This window comes from Oncorhynchus gorbuscha, linkage group LG24, assembly GCF_021184085.1.
Source record: "Oncorhynchus gorbuscha isolate QuinsamMale2020 ecotype Even-year linkage group LG24, OgorEven_v1.0, whole genome shotgun sequence".
In the NCBI taxonomy this organism is placed as follows: Eukaryota; Metazoa; Chordata; class Actinopteri; order Salmoniformes; family Salmonidae; genus Oncorhynchus; species Oncorhynchus gorbuscha.
This window is the reverse complement of record NC_060196.1, coordinates 50611955-50631954: the sequence shown is the minus strand read 5'-3', so window position 1 is coordinate 50631954 and position 20000 is coordinate 50611955. Positions and strand designations below refer to the sequence as shown.

The 20000-nt window shown below is 46.4% G+C and overlaps 1 pseudogene; it reads left to right on the top strand.

The window, feature by feature from the left end:
* The first annotated feature begins 9281 nt into the window (after positions 1-9281).
* LOC124012265 overlaps positions 9282-20000 on the top strand; it is a 102875-nt pseudogene continuing 92156 nt past the window's right edge.

Below are 20000 nucleotides of genomic sequence, written 5' to 3'. Positions count from 1 at the left end.
CTCTCTATCCCATTCTCTATCCCATTTCTCTGTCTACTCTATTCCCTCATCCCATACTTCATTATCTCTCTCTGTCTACTCTATTCTCTCTATCCCATTCTCGGTACTTCATTATCTCTCTCTGTCTACTCTATTCTCTCTATCCCATTCTCGGTACTTCATTATCTCTCTCTGTCTACTCTATTCCCTCTATCCCATTCTCTCTACTTCATTATCTCTCTCTGTCTACTCTATTCCCTCTATCCCATTCTCGGTACTTCATTATCTCTCTCTGTCTACTCTATTCTCTCTATCCCATTCTCGGTACTTCATTATCTCTCTCTGTCTACTCTATTCTCTCTATCCCATTCTCGGTACTTCATTATCTCTCTCTGTCTACTCTATTCCCTCTATCCCATTCTCTCTACTTCATTCTCTGCCAGTTGTCATGGATTCTATTCCTGCTGGGGCCACCCATATGAAAATGGATGGAAGTGTGACCGGTTTGAAAGGACTAGCTAGATAGAGGTGCACGGTAGTTGCATTTCAATCGTTGGTGTCACTCGCTCCGAGACCTTGAAGTAGTTGTTTGCCTTTTGCTCTGCAAGTGCTGCTGCTTTTGTGGAGCGATGGATTTCTCTCAGGAGACCTGCTTCATAGGTTACAGTTGTTGGTGTGTTCAGAGGGACCCTGGTTCGGGCAAGGACAGGGACTAAAAAAGACTTACATATGGGCTACTGTACGTCGCTTTAGATGAAGCATCTGCTAGATGGTATATATTTTACTGTGGTGGGTGGACAGTTGCTTGTATAAAAAGATACACACAGGTATATGTTATCCCCTTTCATTCTAGAGTGATATTTTGTGTCTTTTTTTATGATAATTTCAACAACTCAGTTGGATTGAGACTCATAAAAGAAAAGGGAAATATGTTTTTAGTTTTTATTTAACTAATCATAGCAATAGGATTTAACAGATTTGTAAACAGTCATAATACATCACAGTCTCAGTCAATTTAAAGTTTAACTTGAGATCATTCTCGCGTTTTTATAACTTTACAGCTGGTTGAAATGAAATTTGACGGTCCCAAGATGGCTTTTTTGGCAGAATCATAATGTGCTGCACTTACTTTGACCAGCAGGGAGCACTCTAAGTACATAGACCTGACTGTGCTCCAAACTAACACATTTTCTTCAGTAAATCACATTGAATTGACGTTGAAGTATGGTAATATGATCTAACAGTTTTGTAATTCATTTCAAATATAAAGTTATTATCATGAGACCACATTTTGTTTAGATATAATTTCCCTTAGATAAATACAGTTGTCAATGTGTGTTTGTTTAAGCACGTTTTCCAAGGTTTTATTTTCCTCGATCTGCATTCGTTTGTAGTTTCAATCTCTCTATGTTTACCGTCTTAATGAGCTCATCATTTCCATGTTATTTAGCAGATGCTCTTACCCAGAGCCAATCACAGTTGTGAGTGTATACATAGTCATACTGGTCCCTCATGGGAATCGAACCCACAACCCTGGCATTGCAAGCACAATGCTCCACCAATTGATCAACATAAGACTATATCATTCACTTTCTTTTCTCCCTCTAATTTCACACATTAATGGTAACACAGTCACTGAATGGTGCAGCTCCCTGTCTGACTCATTCAAATTGCAGATGGGACCAAATACAGATATTCAATATTAATTTGACCAGTTCGCCACAGCAGGAAAATAATCCTACAGCAACAGAACATGTGAATTATTATATGGATTTTAATTCATGGACATTTTTGTAGGGGTTAATACATTTCTCGTTAGAGCAGTTCAAGTGTGACATTTTTAAAGTGGAATTTACTGACTTTAGAAGCCTTGTTAAACCCTGAATGCACGGCAAGTTTGCATTTCGTAAGTGATCAAATGAAGATAGCATATTTGTACCTCCAACACGTCCTAGGTAGGACCCACATCCCTGAAATGCCACATTCTGCCTTTAGGCTCCTTTTCCTAACCAGAGACGTGTTTAAAAGTCAGTTGAGCTCGTGGCTGTTGAGCTCGTGGCTGTTGAGCTCGTGGCTGTTGAGCTCGTGGCTGTTGAGCTCGTGGCTGTTGAGCTCATGGCTGTTGAGCTCGTGGCTGTTGAGCTTGTGGCTGTTGAGCTCGTGGCTGTTGAGCTTGTGGCTGTTGAGCTCATGGCTGTTGTCGTGGCTGTTGAGCTCGTGGCTGTTGAGCTCATGGCTGTTGAGCTGTGGCTGTTGAGCTTGTGGTTGACTGGCTGGATGTGACAGGATGGAGGCCTGGAAAGTTTGAAGTCATGAGTTTTAATCATGTGCTGTGGCCACTCGCTGCCTGCTTGCCTGGGAGCATGGTGTGGCGTGGCGTGATGGCTCTCCTAAAGATGTGGCTCTGGGAAGCTGCCAGGTCCACTGCCACCACAAGCCTAGCTTCAGCCCAGAGAAAGAGTCCCAGACCCAGGCTACATCCAGGACGCTATGCCTAGTGATGCATGCTGGAGGTTTATTACTGAACTGCCAGCAGCATACCACCCTGCATACTACTGCTGGCTTGCTTCTGAAGCTAAGCAGGGTTGGTCCTTGTCAGTTCCTGGATGGGAGACCAGATGCTGCTGGATGTGGTGTTGGAGGGCCAGTAGGAGGCACTCTTTCCTCTGGTCTAAAAAAGGTATCCCAATGCCCCAGGGTAGAGATTGGGGACGCTGCCCTGTGTAGGGGGCCACCTTTCAGATGGGACGTTAAATGGGTCTCCTGACTCTCTGAGTTCATTAAAGATCCCATGGCACTTATCGTAAGAGTAGGGGTCTCCTGGCTAAATTCCCAATCTGGCCCGCAAACCATCACGGTCACCTAATAATCCCCAGTTTACAATTGGCTCATTAATCCCCCTCCTCTCCCCTGTAACTATTCCCCAGGTCGTTGCTGCAAATGAGAACATGTTCTCAGTCAACTTACCTGGTAAAATAACAGATAAATAAACTGTCACAGTAGTCACTGGTGGGTCAGTGTGGGAAGGAAGAGGGAAGGCCTGATAAAGACATCCTGGTTATTAGGCTGTGAGTTGTTAGAATGTATACAGGATAGGCTGTTTAGTGAAATAAGACTGTATCTGTTTCTCTATGTGTTAGTATTGAAGCGATGACCCATATTCTTAGATAGTGTGGATAAATGTTGTCAATTGACTGTGATACAAGTATTGCGGGATAATCATAATCTATGAATTATGCATAACAATAGTCTCATTAAATTTGTCTCCGTTCATGGTTTACTTGTTTCACCATGCCCTCTCCTGACATCTAGTTGAGTGTATAAACATACAGTATGAACCCGGGTACAGCAGGGTTTACTTGTTTCACCATGCCCTCTCCTGACATCTAGTTGAGTGTATAAACATACAGTATGAACCCGGGTACAGCATGGTTTACTTGTTTCACCATGCCCTCTCCTGACATCTAGTTGAGTGTATAAACATGCAGTATGAACCCGGGTACAGCAGGGTTTACTTGTTTCACCATGCCCTCGCCTGACATCTAGTTGAGTGTATAAACATACAGTATGAACCCGGGTACAGCATGGTTTACTTGTTTCACCATGCCCTCTCCTGACATCTAGTTGAGTGTATAAACATACAGTATGAACCCGGGTACAGCAGGGTTTACTTGTTTCACCATGCCCTCTCCTGACATCTAGTTGAGTGTATAAACATACAGTATGAACCCGGGTACAGCAGGGTTTACTTGTTTCGCCATGCCCTCTCCTGACATCTAGTTGAGTGTATAAACATACAGTATGAACCCGGGTACAGCAGGGTTTACTTGTTTCACCATGCCCTCTCCTGACATCTAGTTGAGTGTATAAACATACAGTATGAACCCGGGTACAGCAGGGTTTACTTGTTTCACCATGCCCTCTCCTGACATCTAGTTGAGTGTATAAACATACAGTATGAACCCGGGTACAGCATGGTTTACTTGTTTCACCATGCCCTCTCCTGACATCTAGTTGAGTGTATAAACATGCAGTATGAACCCGGGTACAGCAGGGTTTACTTGTTTCACCATGCCCTCTCCTGACATCTAGTTGAGTGTATAAACATGCAGTATGAACCCGGGTACAGCATGGTTTACTTGTTTCACCATGCCCTCTCCTGACATCTAGTTGAGTGTATAAACATGCAGTATGAACCCGGGTACAGCAGGGTTTACTTGTTTCACCATGCCCTCTCCTGACATCTAGTTGAGTGTATAAACATGCAGTATGAACCCGGGTACAGCATGGTTTACTTGTTTCACCATGCCCTCTCCTGACATCTAGTTGAGTGTATAAACATACAGTATGAACCCGGGTACAGCATGGTTTACTTGTTTCACCATGCCCTCTCCTGACATCTAGTTGAGTGTATAAACATACAGTATGAACCGGGTACAGCATGGTTTACTTGTTTCACCATGCCCTCTCCTGACATCTAGTTGAGTGTATAAACATACAGTATGAACCCGGGTACAGCATGGTTTACTTGTTTCACCATGCCCTCTCCTGACATCTAGTTGAGTGTATAAACATGCAGTATGAACCCGGGTACAGCAGGGTTTACTTGTTTCACCATGCCCTCTCCTGACATCTAGTTGAGTGTATAAACATGCAGTATGAACCCGGGTACAGCAGGGTTTACTTGTTTCACCATGCCCTCTCCTGACATCTAGTTGAGTGTATAAACATACAGTATGAACCCGGGTACAGCAGGGTTTACTTGTTTCACCATGCCCTCTCCTGACATCTAGTTGAGTGTATAAACATACAGTATGAACCCGGGTACAGCAGGGTTTACTTGTTTCACCATGCCCTCTCCTGACATCTAGTTGAGTGTATAAACATACAGTATGAACCCGGGTACAGCATGGTTTACTTGTTTCACCATGCCCTCTCCTGACATCTAGTTGAGTGTATAAACATGCAGTATGAACCCGGGTACAGCAGGGTTTACTTGTTTCACCATGCCCTCTCCTGACATCTAGTTGAGTGTATAAACATGCAGTATGAACCCGGGTACAGCATGGTTTACTTGTTTCACCATGCCCTCTCCTGACATCTAGTTGAGTGTATAAACATGCAGTATGAACCCGGGTACAGCAGGGTTTACTTGTTTCACCATGCCCTCTCCTGACATCTAGTTGAGTGTATAAACATGCAGTATGAACCCGGGTACAGCATGGTTTACTTGTTTCACCATGCCCTCTCCTGACATCTAGTTGAGTGTATAAACATACAGTATGAACCGGGTACAGCATGGTTTACTTGTTTCACCATGCCCTCTCCTGACATCTAGTTGAGTGTATAAACATACAGTATGAACCCGGGTACAGCATGGTTTACTTGTTTCACCATGCCCTCTCCTGACATCTAGTTGAGTGTATAAACATACAGTATGAACCCGGGTACAGCATGGTTTACTTGTTTCACCATGCCCTCTCCTGACATCTAGTTGAGTGTATAAACATGCAGTATGAACCCGGGTACAGCAGGGTTTACTTGTTTCACCATGCCCTCTCCTGACATCTAGTTGAGTGTATAAACATGCAGTATGAACCCGGGTACAGCAGGGTTTACTTGTTTCACCATGCCCTCTCCTGACATCTAGTTGAGTGTATAAACATACAGTATGAACCCGGGTACAGCAGGGTTTACTTGTTTTACCATGCCCTCTCCTGACATCTAGTTGAGTGTATAAACATACAGTATGAACCCGGGTACAGCAGGGTTTACTTGTTTCACCATGCCCTCTCCTGACATCTAGTTGAGTGTATAAACATACAGTATGAACCCGGGTACAGCATGGTTTACTTGTTTCACCATGCCCTCTCCTGACATCTAGTTGAGTGTATAAACATGCAGTATGAACCCGGGTACAGCAGGGTTTACTTGTTTCACCATGCCCTCTCCTGACATCTAGTTGAGTGTATAAACATGCAGTATGAACCCGGGTACAGCATGGTTTACTTGTTTCACCATGCCCTCTCCTGACATCTAGTTGAGTGTATAAACATGCAGTATGAACCCGGGTACAGCAGGGTTTACTTGTTTCACCATGCCCTCTCCTGACATCTAGTTGAGTGTATAAACATGCAGTATGAACCGGGTACAGCATGGTTTACTTGTTTCACCATGCCCTCTCCTGACATCTAGTTGAGTGTATAAACATGCAGTATGAACCCGGGTACAGCAGGGTTTACTTGTTTCACCATGCCCTCTCCTGACATCTAGTTGAGTGTATAAACATACAGTATGAACCCGGGTACAGCATGGTTTACTTGTTTCACCATGCCCTCTCCTGACATCTAGTTGAGTGTATAAACATGCAGTATGAACCCGGGTACAGCAGGGTTTACTTGTTTCACCATGCCCTCTCCTGACATCTAGTTGAGTGTATAAACATGCAGTATGAACCCGGGTACAGCAGGGTTTACTTGTTTCACCATGCCCTCTCCTGACATCTAGTTGAGTGTATAAACATGCAGTATGAACCCGGGTACAGCAGGGTTTACTTGTTTCACCACTACCATTAAACATGTACTTTATGAGACCAACGCTAGACACTGCTGGAGACCCTTAATTATCTTATAGTGTCTAGTCTGCCTGTAAGACTTTATCATTGTTTATCAGTACATTGAAAAGAAGCAAATCATTATGACCTTTAAGTGATTTGGTAGAAAAAGACAACTTCAATGAAAGGTAATTGTAAGAATTGTACTGGTATATTATTTCAACACTTTTGAGTTGGACAACCTGCACACATTTTAGGTTTTAATTCACATTGTATAAAACATTTGGTTGAATGTTTTCAAGATTTTTAAATGACAAATTAACTATTTGTCAAATGATTCTTTGCAGTGTATTTGTTTTTTTAATCATTCACCTTTTTGACTTTTGTAATTGTACAATCTTTATTTATTCAAATCACATCAACATGAAAATAATAATATTGTTGACATAATATAATTATTTATGTAATAATAATTATTGAATGTCTCTGAACAAGGGTTGCTATGGAACTTTACCGCTCTCAACTAGGGTTGCTAGGGATCTTTCGAAGTTTACCAGGAAATGGCCTGAATTTCCTGAAACGTTACCAGTGCGGCCGAGAATGTTATCTGTGTTCAAAGTGGATCTTAGCTAGTTTTATCTCCTTTTCACTGAATATTTCCAGACCCCAGGGAGAGCTGTACGTCTCGGGGAAGGAGGCAGGTCTCAGAGCAGCCACAGGCTCATAGGCAGCACCGCTACTTTGCAGATTGGTAGAAAAAGGACAGACAGTGCGATCGATCGGTTCAGGTCTGTGTCCCACATGGCGCCCTATTCCTTATATAGTGCACTACTTTTGATCAGAGCCCTACGGGCAATGGTCAACAGTAGTGCACTATATAAGGAATAGGGTGTAATTTGGGATTTGGCCCATTTGTCATGATGATGACAAATGACTATGTTGCAGGCAGCCCATGGAGGACGGACAACAAAATCACTGAGAGTTTTTCCATTACACAGCCAGAGGAATGTTCTTTTCACAGAGTTAGATGTCACAGAGCAGGAGAACAGTGATTTTACCAAGTTAACTGAAGCACTGCCACCCACCCAATGTGTGATAAGGAGGATTTACAGAGACAGCAGGTAGTGTATAGTTTACTTCACAGCTTGCCTTTTATTTTCAACATAAAAACAATGATGTTGTCCCTCAGAGTGAACACTCACAAACACACTTACACACACACACACACACACACACACACACACACACACACACACACACACACACACACACACACACACACACACACACACACACACACACACACACACACACACACACACACACACACACACACACACACACACACACACACACACACCAGTGGAGGCTGCTGAGGGGAGGACGGCTCATAATAATGGCTGGAATGGAGTAAATGGAATGGTATCAAACATGTCAAAGATGTGGCTTCCATGTGGTTGATAACACTCCATTGATTCCATTGACTCCATTGACTCCATTGACTCCATTGACTCCATTTCAGACATTATTATGAGCCGTCCTCCCCTTCCTCCCCACTGACACACACACAGGTTATGAGCTTCCTGTATTATGCATAGGATTACATTGCAGGAGTACAAAACAGTACACAAGCAAAAATATATATTTCAGAATTGACTGGAAATGGTATTGTGTCCACGTCCACGTAAAAAAAGAAAAAAGAAGCTATTGTTGATAACCGAAGCATCCTGTTTCTCTTGAGAGATGTTACTCCACACACAGAGTTCACATTGGGTGGTGTTAATAAACTAGTAGAATTCCCCCACTGTAACAGAGCCCAGGTCAGACCATTTGTAATAGTTGGACAGTTGAATGTGATGTGGTAAGGAGTCTGAGGCTATTATCTTACTCATACTCATGTGTGTCCCAAAATGGCACACTATTCTTTATATAGTGCTGTGGGTTGTGGTCCAAAGTAGTGCACTATAGGGAATAGGTTGGCATTTGGCACACATCCTCTGAGTATGAGTATAGTGTGATATCAGACAGGCGTTTGTCTCAGTCAGAACAGATCAGGGGTTTCGTGCCAGGACCACATTAGAGGACTCTTTCAAGTGCTCGTCGCCTCCTCCTACTCGTCAGTGCAGAGCGTGTGTTGTGGTCTACACGCTGCTCAACACACAGCTTCTGAGGAGAACCCCGCTCCTTACATTGTGTGTGTGTGTGTTTATGTGTGTGTGCCAGATGTCCTCACAAGAATAGTAAACCAACAAAAAAATCTGAGGGGTTAAGATTTAGGGTTAAGGGTTAGGGAACATAGGATCTTGACTGGGAATCAATTGTTAGTTCCCAAAAATTGTGTTTGTGTGTGTGTGTGTTCGCTCCCATTTAAAGGGTTATTCCCAGTGCGTGGGATGCTACCACTCTTGTCCTTATCTCTCCCTTTTCCCCCATACTACACATCCACACCTCTCTAAGGAGGACAGGGCCCAGCAGCTTGGCCCAATAAACCAGCCTAGTGTCATCCTCCTGATGTCTAATGCCACCTTGTCCTGTGTGTTTATTTCTTTGTTTGTGTGTGTGTGTGTGTGTGTGTGTGTGTGTGTGTGTGTGTGTGTGTGTGTGTGTGTGTGTGTGTGTGTGTGTGTGTGTGTGTGTGTGTGTGTGTGTGTGTGTGTGTGTGTGTGTGTGTGTGTGTGTGTGTGTGCTCCCGCCCTTTCATCTCTGTGTGTCACAGGATGCACTAGATGCCAACACTCATCTGTCAGCGATGGTACAGGCCCTGGAGCGATGGTACAGGCCCTGGAGCGATGGTACAGGACCTGGAGCGATGGTACAGGCCCTGGAGCGATGGTACAGGCCCTGGAGCGATGGTACAGGACCTGGAGCGATGGTACAGGCCCTGGAGCGATGGTACAGGCCCTGGAGCGATGGTACAGGCCCTGGAGCGATGGTACAGGACCTGGAGCGATGGTACAGGCCCTGGAGCGATGGTACAGGCCCTGGAGCGATGGTACAGGCCCTGGAGCGATGGTACAGGCCCTGGAGCGATGGTACAGGCCCTGGAGCGATGGTACAGGACCTGGAGCGATGGTACAGGACCTGGAGCGATGGTACAGGCCCTGGAGCGATGGTACAGGCCCTGGAGCGATGGTACAGGCCCTGGAGCGATGGTACAGGCCCTGGCACGGCCTCGAACACAGCACTGGACCCTTTCCAAGTCACACAGACAGACAGACAGACAGGCAGACAGACAGGCAGGCAGGCAGGCAGCAGGCAGGCAGGCAGGCAGGCAGGCAGGCAGGCAGGCAGGCAGGCAGGCAGGCAGGCAGGCAGGCAGGCAGGCAGGCAGGCCAACCCACACCAGCCTTCATTCTCCCAGCGATGAGCGTGAGCTGGCACATTTCAGCATCATGCCAACACATAATAAAAGGGGATCCTTGATCTCTTTCTAGCTACCCGTTGGAATATATTCTAAGGCTAAGTCCCAAATTGCACCCTATTCCCTAAATAGTGCACTGCATTTGACTTGGGCCCTGGTCAAAAGTAGTGCACTACAAATGGAATAGGATGCCATTTGTGACACATTCTAAAACGTCTGATGCTGTGATACCCGGTGGCATGGCTGTAGTATCTGTAGCTTGAGGGAAGCTCTCACTACAGCACAACATGGGCCATATCTAACTATCCTAAGCCCCTGTATGCTATAGTAACACTGTTCACATGTAGCTGCTACAACTTAACCATCCAGCCAGCGGGAATCAGAGTCTAATACACACAGCTCTCCACAGAGTGGAGCTCCTAAGATCCTTACAGTGCCGTTGAATTACTGTTTATTTTCTCTCCCTCCATAATAGATTGGCCAATTTCAGCTCTGAGATAATTCACTGCAGAGTTAGACACATAATGGCTAACAAAGCTTAGGCCCATTCAACCCCAGCATATGATTAAGCTGGTAATTAGCCTGCTAGCGCGCAAGCTAATCTAAATAATAAATACTCCACGGCTGGGGGGAGAGAGCGTGGGCTGTCAATGTCTTAGGACTCAGAAGGACCCCTACCCCGTCAGAGTTGAGCTGAGTGTCCTATACGCTTATAGGTGTCTATGGAGATGCCTGTCTGTCTATGTGCCGCTGGGCTGGGCGGAATTGACTGGGCCAGCGTGAGGAAGGAAGCGGAGGGAGATTGAGCAGCGAGATATGTCAGGGATATGGAGGATGTCATTACCCCAGGGGGTTGGGAGAGGGAGCCCCCAAGCCAAGTTTCATCAAGCCAGCCCCCCCGCTATCAGTGGCTGGGTGGATCCTGGTTAATGTGTGTTCCCGATGGTACCGAGCAGTATTAAGCACCAGGTGGAACGGGAAAGCATCCCGTGACTGGAATGATATGGTAGAGGGAGGGAGGGAGGGAGACTGTTTTCATTTAATCATTTTGTTTCTTTTTTTTCTCTCACCTCTCAAGGCTTCAGGATTATAAAGATGCTTTGTGTGGATGTGTATCTGTGTATCTGTGTGTGGATGTGTGTATCTGTGTGTGGATGTGTATCTGTGTGTGGATGTGTATCTGTGTATCTGTGTGTGGATGTGTGTATCTGTGTGTGGATGTGTATCTGTGTATCTGTGTGTGGATGTGTATCTGTGTGTGTATCTGTGTGTGGATGTGTGTATCTGTGTGTGGATGTGTGTCTGTGTGTGGATGTGTATATGTTTGTGGATGTGTGGATGTGTATCTGTGTGTGGATGTGTATCTGTGTGTGGATGTGTATCTGTGTGTGGATGTGTATCTGTGTGTGGATGTGGATGTGTATCTGTGTGTGGATGTGTATCTGTGTGTGGATGTGTATCTGTGTGTGGATGTGTATCTGTGTGTATCTGTGTGTGGATGTGTGTATCTGTGTGTGGATGTGTATCTGTGTATCTGTGTGTGGATGTGTGTATCTGTATGTGGATGTGTATCTGTGTGTGTATCTGTGTGTATCTGTGTGTGGATGTGTATCTGTGTATCTGTGTGTGGATGTGTGTATCTGTGTGTGGATGTATCTGTGTATCTGTGTGTGGATGTGTGTATCTGTGTGTGGATGTGTATCTGTGTGTGGATGTGTGTATCTGTGTGTGGATGTGTATCTGTGTATCTGTGTGTATATGTGTGTGGATGTGTATCTGTGTGGATGTGTAGATGTGTATCTGTGTGTGTATTTGGATGTGTATCTGTATCTGTGTGTGGATGTGTGTATCTGTGGATGTGTATCTGTGGATGTGTATCTGGTTGGGTGGGTGAGTATGTGTTTTATATTTTTTGTGCAACATCCCACATTATAGCCTTGTCTAAGTTTTAGAAGAGGAGCAATGTTTGGCTTTGAAGAATCTCCATTAAAATGAGCAGCTGAAAAGTTGTATTTGTTTGCTTCATCCTTGACCTTTGACCTATCTCCAGTTCCGTACCTTCATATGGGAAGATGTTTTCAGTCGTTAAGCCTCATGTCACATGGCTATGAATCACTGAATCCTCGCTCCAGTCTCTGTGGTCAGCTGTTGTCAGTCGAACCGCTCTGCAGTATGGTCGCACAGCTCTGCACCATCCTCCCATGACCACACATTCCAACCACGGTCCTGGTTATGTAAGGTCAGGTTGTGCCTGAGCACAAAAGTGGGTTTTGGTTGGGAGCGAATCCCTCTCCTCTCCCCACAACAGACCCCAGGGATGTTGGCCATGCAGTCCCTCTCTCGCTCTCGCTCTCTCTCGCTCTCTCTTCCTCTCTCGCTCTCTCTTCCTCTCTCGCTCTCTGTTACCCGCCATCATAACCCCAAAGGGACGACACCCCGCCCGGTCTCCCTCCCACTAAAGGGGCTGTGGTGGTGGGACACCTCTCCACCAAAAGGGAAAACAGAGGACGAATTGAGAGAGCCGCCTGTGAGTCGGTCAGTTGTTGGCCGTCTGTCCTGGCTGTCCTATGTAACAGAGTGGCTGACTGACTGGTTGCCTTGACTGACTAGTTCACTTGACTGACTGACTGACGAGTTGGCTTGACTGACTGACTGACTAGTTGGCTTGACTGACTGACTGACTAGTTGGCTTGACTGACTGACTGCTTGGCTGGCTAACTGACTGCTTGGCTTACTGACTGCTTGGCTTACTGACTGCTTGGCTTACTGACTGCATGGCTGAGTAACTGACTGGTTGGCTTGGCTGACTGACTGCTTGGCTGGCTAACTGACTGCTTGGCTGGCTAACTGACTGCTTGGCTTACTGACTGCTTGGCTTACTGACTGCTTGGCTTACTGACTGCTTGGCTGAGTAACTGACTCCTTGGCTGGCTGCCTGTCTAGGCGTGCCTCCCTGGCCTCCCCTCTCTGGTCCCTGTTGGGTTGATGCTGTTTGGCTGAGAGCAACTCACATTCAGCTAGAAACTACACCGTTGGACCCGACCCTGATGCATCAGTGGTCCATCCTCATCCTTCATCCTCACTCTGACATGTTTTTTTCTTGGGAGCAGATGACTGGCTACGTATCAAATAGCACCCTATTCCCTATAGTGCACTACTTTTGACCAGAGCCCTCACCCTATTCCCTATAGTGCACTACTTTTGACCAGAGCCCTCACCCTATTCCCTATAGTGCACTACTTTTGACCAGAGCCCTCACCCTATTCCCTATAGTGCACTACTTTTGACCAGAGCCCTCACCCTATTCCCTATAGTGCACTACTTTTGACCAGAGCCCTCACCATATTCCCTATAGTGCACTACTTTTGACCAGAGCCCTCACCCTATTCCCTATAGTGCACTACTTTTGACCAGAGCCCTCACCCTATTCCCTATAGTGCACTACTTTTGACCAGAGCCCTCACCCTATTCCCTATAGTGCACTACTGTTGACCAGAGCCCTCACCCTATTCCCTATAGTGCACTACTTTTGACCAGAGCCCTCACCCTATTCCCTATAGTGCACTACTTTTGACCAGAGCCCTCACCCTATTCCCTATAGTGCACTACTTTTGACCAGAGCCCTCACCCTATTCTCTATAGTGCACTATTTTTGACCAGAGCCCTCACCCTATTCCCTATAGTGCACTACTTTTGACCAGAGCCCTCACCCTATTCCCTATAGTGCACTACTTTTGACCAGAGCCCTCACCCTATTCCCTATAGTGCACTACTTTTGACCAGAGCCCTCACCCTATTCCCTATAGTGCACTACTTTTGACCAGAGCCCTCACCCTATTCCCTATAGTGCACTACTCTTGACCAGAGCCCTCACCCTATTCCCTATAGTGCACTACTTTTGACCAGAGCCCTCACCCTATTCCCTATAGTGCACTACTTTTGACCAGAGCCCAATGGGAATAGAGTGCCATTGGAGACGCGCCCTATAGAGAGGATATGGTGGAGGATGGACTATTGGGCCTACGGAAAGAATAAGGTAGAGGGAAGTCTTGGAGGTTGTTATCATGGCAACTGCATGGTCACTTCACAGGTTAGAGAGTTTAACCATCAGTCCAGTCCGTACATGCTAATGTAAAGGACGTCACGCTGCTTGCTTAGCAAGTTCCACTTCCTCCCAATTCCGCCCATACCTGGCGCGAACACTGCCTTGCTAACACGCGTGACTGCCCTCCTGAAGTGTCTCACCAGTAGGCGCCACACTAAAAGCTAGCCATTCGCTGGCGCAAGTAGGGACACTTCAGGCTGAGGAGAAAGTTTCACACATTCCCATGTGCTACACTCACCCCTCACACTTCCTCAACATCGATCCCAGTGTTGAGCTGAGCGCAACTGTAGATCCGGGTCACGGCACCACTGTGAAGAACGTCACGCTGCTTGCTTAGCGAGTACCACTTCCTTCCGATTCAGCCCATACTTTGCGCAAACTCGGTACCTCTGCCTTGCTAGCACACGTGACTGGTCCTCCCGAAGCGTCTTCCCAGTCAGCGCATTGCAAAAAGCTAGCTATTTGCTGGCGCAAGTAGGGACAACTCAGGCTGAGGAGTAAATTTAATCACAGTTATCATATGTAATCTTTGGTGTTTGGAAGTTATCACAGTTATCATATTTATTTATGATATTATTTATTTATATAAAAAAGTTTAGAAGGTTCAGGGCAGCAGAGGTAATAAGCAATAGGCCCACATTTTGGTGTCAACAAGGCACTTGAGCCAGTGATTTGAATAGGCCTTAGGGCGTACTCAAACTGTCATACACACACTCACACTAACTCACTTAGTCACTTACTCACCCATGAAAACAAACGACACTGGTGTTGAGTTGAACGTGTGAGACGTGACACGTCTGGCGAGATGGAAGCACTTCCTCCTGTGAACTGGGTGCCCACTGTCATCGCAACCCCTTCCCAGTTAACCTCCGACCCAGGGGTCAACGTGACAACGAGCCCACTGAGGATTCGGGTGTGTGTGAGCGTGCAGATAGTGTGTGTGTTTGCGCGTTTGCAACCACAGGTGTCTGGTGGAGTGTTAAGGGGTCTTTTGAGGCCTTCTCACCATCTGTTTCCAGGGTGATGAGCGAGGGAAGAGGGGGTTACCAACACATGCCTGGAGGAGGGAGGGACGGGAAGGAGGCAGGCAGAGGGGGCGAATGGGGAAAATGGCAGGTGCCTGTGGATGTTACCCCCTCTGTTGCCCCCTTCAACGGGGGGAGTCAGGGATAATTACAGGGTCGAGGTTAGGGTGGAGTGTGAGAGGAGTTCGTTGGATCTCAAGGTCAGAGGTCAGAACAGAGTCAAGAGCATGCACGCCACTCAGAGGCGCTTCCTGCTGTGTGTGTTAACTTAATCTCTGATGAGGAATGAGGAGTCACATGTGCAGGCCATGTGGTACTAGTCATCATGTTGAGAGGGAGAGGGGTTGGTCATGTTACTAGTCATCATGTTGAGAGGGGAGTGGGGTTGGTCATGTTACTAGTCATCATGTTGAGAGGGAGTGGGGTTGGTCATGTTACTAGTCATCATGTTGGGAGGGAGTGGGGTTGGTCATTTAACATTTAAGTCATTTAGCAGACGCTCTTATCCAGAGCGACTTACAAATTGGTGCATTCACCTTATGACATCCATGTTACTAGTCATCATGTTGAGAGGGAGAGGGGTTGGTCATGTTACTAGTCATCATGTTGAGAGGGGTTGGTCATGTTACTAGTCATCATGTTGAGAGGGGTTGGTCATGTTACTAGTCATCATGTTGAGAGGGAGAGGGGTCATGTTGAGAGGGGAGAGGGGTCATGTCATGTTACTAGTCATCATGTTGAGAGGGGTTGGTCATGTTACTAGTCATCATGTTGAGAGGGGTTGGTCATGTTACTAGTCATCATGTTGAGAGGGAGAGGGGTTGGTCATGTTACTAGTCATCATGTTGAGAGGGAGTGGGGTAGGTCATGTTACTAGTCATCATGTTGAGAGGGGAGAGGGGTTGGTCATGTTACTAGTCATCATGTTGAGAGGGGAGAGGGGTTGGTCATGTTACTAGTCATCATGTTGAGAGGGAGAGGGGTTGGTCATGTTACTAGTCATCATGTTGAGAGGGGTTGGTCATGTTACTAGTCATCATGTTGAGAGGGAGAGGGGTTGGTCATGTTACTAGTCATCATGTTGAGAGGGGTTGGTCATGTTACTAGTCATCATGTTGAGAGGGGAGTGGGGTTGGTCATGTTACTAGTCATCATGTTGAGAGGGAGAGGGGTTGGTCATGTTACTAGTCATCATGTTGAGAGGGAGTGGGGTTGGTCATGTTACTAGTCATCATGTTGAGAGGGGTTGGTCATGTTACTAGTCATCATGTTGAGAGGGGAGAGGGGTTGGTCATGTTACTAGTCATCATGTTGAGAGGGGTTGGTCATGTTACTAGTCATCATGTTGAGAGGGGAGTGGGGTTGGTCATGTTACTAGTCATCATGTTGAGAGGGAGAGGGGTTGGTCATGTTACTAGTCATCATGTTGAGAGGGGTTGGTCATGTTACTAGTCATCATGTTGAGAGGGGAGTGGGGTTGGTCATGTTACTAGTCATCATGTTGAGAGGGAGTGGGGTTGGTCATGTTACTAGTCATCATGTTGAGAGGGGAGAGGGGTTGGTCATGTTACTAGTCATCATGTTGAGAGGGGAGTGGGGTTGGTCATGTTACTAGTCATCATGTTGAGAGGGGAGAGGGGTTGGTCATGTTACTAGTCATCATGTTGAGAGGGGAGTGGGGTTGGTCATGTTACTAGTCATCATGTTGAGAGGGGTTGGTCATGTTACTAGTCATCATGTTGAGAGGGGAGTGGGGTTGGTCATGTTACTAGTCATCATGTTGAGAGGGAGAGGGGTTGGTCATGTTACTAGTCATCATGTTGAGAGGGGTTGGTCATGTTACTAGTCATCATGTTGAGAGGGGTTGGTCATGTTACTAGTCATCATGTTGAGAGGGGAGAGGGGTTGGTCATGTAACTAGTCATCATTACATTTACATTTAAGTCATTTAGCAGACGCTCTTATCCAGAGCGACTTACAGGGTTGGTCATGTTACTAGTCATCATGTTGAGAGGGGAGTGGGGTTGGTCATGTTACTAGTCATCATGTTGAGAGGGGAGAGGGGTTGGTCATGTTACTAGTCATCATGTTGAGAGGGAGAGGGGTTGGTCATGTTACTAGTCATCATGTTGAGAGGGGTTGGTCATGTTACTAGTCATCATGTTGAGAGGGGTTGGTCATGTTACTAGTCATCATGTTGAGAGGGAGAGGGGTTGGTCATGTTACTAGTCATCATGTTGAGATGTTGAGAGGAGAGGGGTTGGTCATGTTACTAGTCATCATGTTGAGAGGGGAGGGGTTGGTCATGTTACTAGTCATCATGTTGAGAGGGAGAGGGGTTGGTCATGTTACTAGTCATCATGTTGAGAGGGGTTGGTCATGTTACTAGTCATCATGTTGAGAGGGAGAGGGGTTGGTCATGTTACTAGTCATCATGTTGAGAGGGGAGAGGGGTTGGTCATGTTACTAGTCATCATGTTGAGAGGGGAGAGGGGTTGGTCATGTTACTAGTCATCATGTTGAGAGGGGTTGGTCATGTTACTAGTCATCATGTTGAGAGGGAGTGGGGTTGGTCATGTTACTAGTCATCATGTTGAGAGGGGAGAGGGGTTGGTCATGTTACTAGTCATCATGTTGAGAGGGAGAGGGGTTGGTCATGTTACTAGTCATCATGTTGAGAGGGGTTGGTCATGTTACTAGTCATCATGTTGAGAGGGGAGTGGGGTTGGTCATGTTACTAGTCATCATGTTGAGAGGGGAGAGGGGTTGGTCATGTTACTAGTCATCATGTTGAGAGGGAGAGGGGTTGGTCATGTTACTAGTCATCATGTTGAGAGGGGTTGGTCATGTTACTAGTCATCATGTTGAGAGGGGTTGGTCATGTTACTAGTCATCATGTTGAGATGGGAGAGGGGTTGGTCATGTTACTAGTCATCATGTTGAGATGTTACTAGTCATCATGTTGAGAGGGGGGGTTGGTCATGTTACTAGTCATCATGTTGAGAGGGGAGAGGGGTTGGTCATGTTACTAGTCATCATGTTGAGAGGGGAGTGGGGTTGGTCATGTTACTAGTCATCATGTTGAGAGGGGTTGGTCATGTTACTAGTCATCATGTTGAGAGGGGAGAGGGGTTGGTCATGTTACTAGTCATCATGTTGAGAGGGGAGAGGGGTTGGTCATGTTACTAGTCATCATGTTGAGAGGGGTTGGTCATGTTACTAGTCATCATGTTGAGAGGGGTTGGTCATGTTACTAGTCATCATGTTGAGAGGGGTTGGTCATGTTACTAGTCATCATGTTGAGAGGGAGTGGGGTTGGTCATGTTACTAGTCATCATGTTGAGAGGGGTTGGTCATGTTACTAGTCATCATGTTGAGAGGGAGAGGGGTTGGTCATGTTACTAGTCATCATGTTGAGAGGGGAGAGGGGTTGGTCATGTTACTAGTCATCATGTTGAGAGGGGAGAGGGGTTGGTCATGTTACTAGTCATCATGTTGAGAGGGGTTGGTCATGTTACTAGTCATCATGTTGAGAGGGGTTGGTCATGTTACTAGTCATCATGTTGAGAGGGAGAGGGGTTGGGGTTGGTCATGTTACTAGTCATCATGTTGAGAGGGGAGAGGGGTTGGTCATGTTACTAGTCATCATGTTGAGAGGGGTTGGTCATGTTACTAGTCATCATGTTGAGAGGGGTTGGTCATGTTACTAGTCATCATGTTGAGAGGGGAGAGGGGTTGGTCATGTTACTAGTCATCATGTTGAGAGGGAGTGGGGTTGGTCATGTTACTAGTCATCATGTTGAGAGGGGAGTTGGGGGTTGGTCATGTTACTAGTCATCATGTTGAGAGGGGGAGGGGTTGGTCATGTTACTAGTCATCATGTTGAGAGGGGAGAGGGGTTGGTCATGTTACTAGTCATCATGTTGAGAGGGAGAGGGGTTGGTCATGTTACTAGTCATCATGTTGAGAGGGGAGAGGGGTTGGTCATGTTACTAGTCATCATGTTGAGAGGGGAGGGGTTGGTCATGTTACTAGTCATCATGTTGAGAGGGAGGGGTTGGTCATGTTACTAGTCATCATGTTGAGAGGGGAGTCATGGGTTGGTCATGTTACTAGTCATCATGTTGAGAGGGAGAGGGGTTGGTCATGTTACTAGTCATCATGTTGAGAGTTACTAGGGAGAGGGGTTGGTCATGTTACTAGTCATCATGTTGAGTCATCATGTTGGGAGAGGGGTTGGTCATGTTACTAGTCATCATGTTGAGAGGGGAGAGGGGTTGGTCATGTTACTAGTCATCATGTTGAGAGGGGAGGGGTTGGTCATGTTACTAGTCATCATGTTGAGAGGGTTGGGGGAGGGGTTGGTCATGTTACTAGTCATCATGTTGAGAGGGTCATCATGTTGAGAGGGGTTGGTCATGTTACTAGTCATCATGTTGAGAGGGGAGGGGTTGGTCATGGGGTTGAGAGGGAGAGGGGTTGGTCATGTTACTAGTCATCATGTTGAGAGGGGAGAGGGGTTGGTCATGTTACTAGTCATCATGTTGAGAGGGAGAGGGGTTGGTCATGTTACTAGTCATCATGTTGAGAGGGAGGGGTTGGTCATGTTACTAGTCATCATGTTGAGAGGGGAGAGGGGTTGGTCATGTTACTAGTCATCATGTTGAGAGGGGTTGGTCATGTTACTAGTCATCATGTTGAGAGGGGAGAGGGGTTGGTCATGTTACTAGTCATCATGTTGAGAGGGGAGAGGGGTTGGTCATGTTACTAGTCATCATGTTGAGAGGGAGTGGGGTTGGTCATGTTACTAGTCATCATGTTGAGAGGGGTTGGTCATGTTACTAGTCATCATGTTGAGAGGGGTTGGTCATGTTACTAGTCATCATGTTGAGAGGGGTTGGTCATGTTACTAGTCATCATGTTGAGAGGGGTTGGTCATGTTACTAGTCATCATGTTGAGAGGGGTTGGTCATGTTA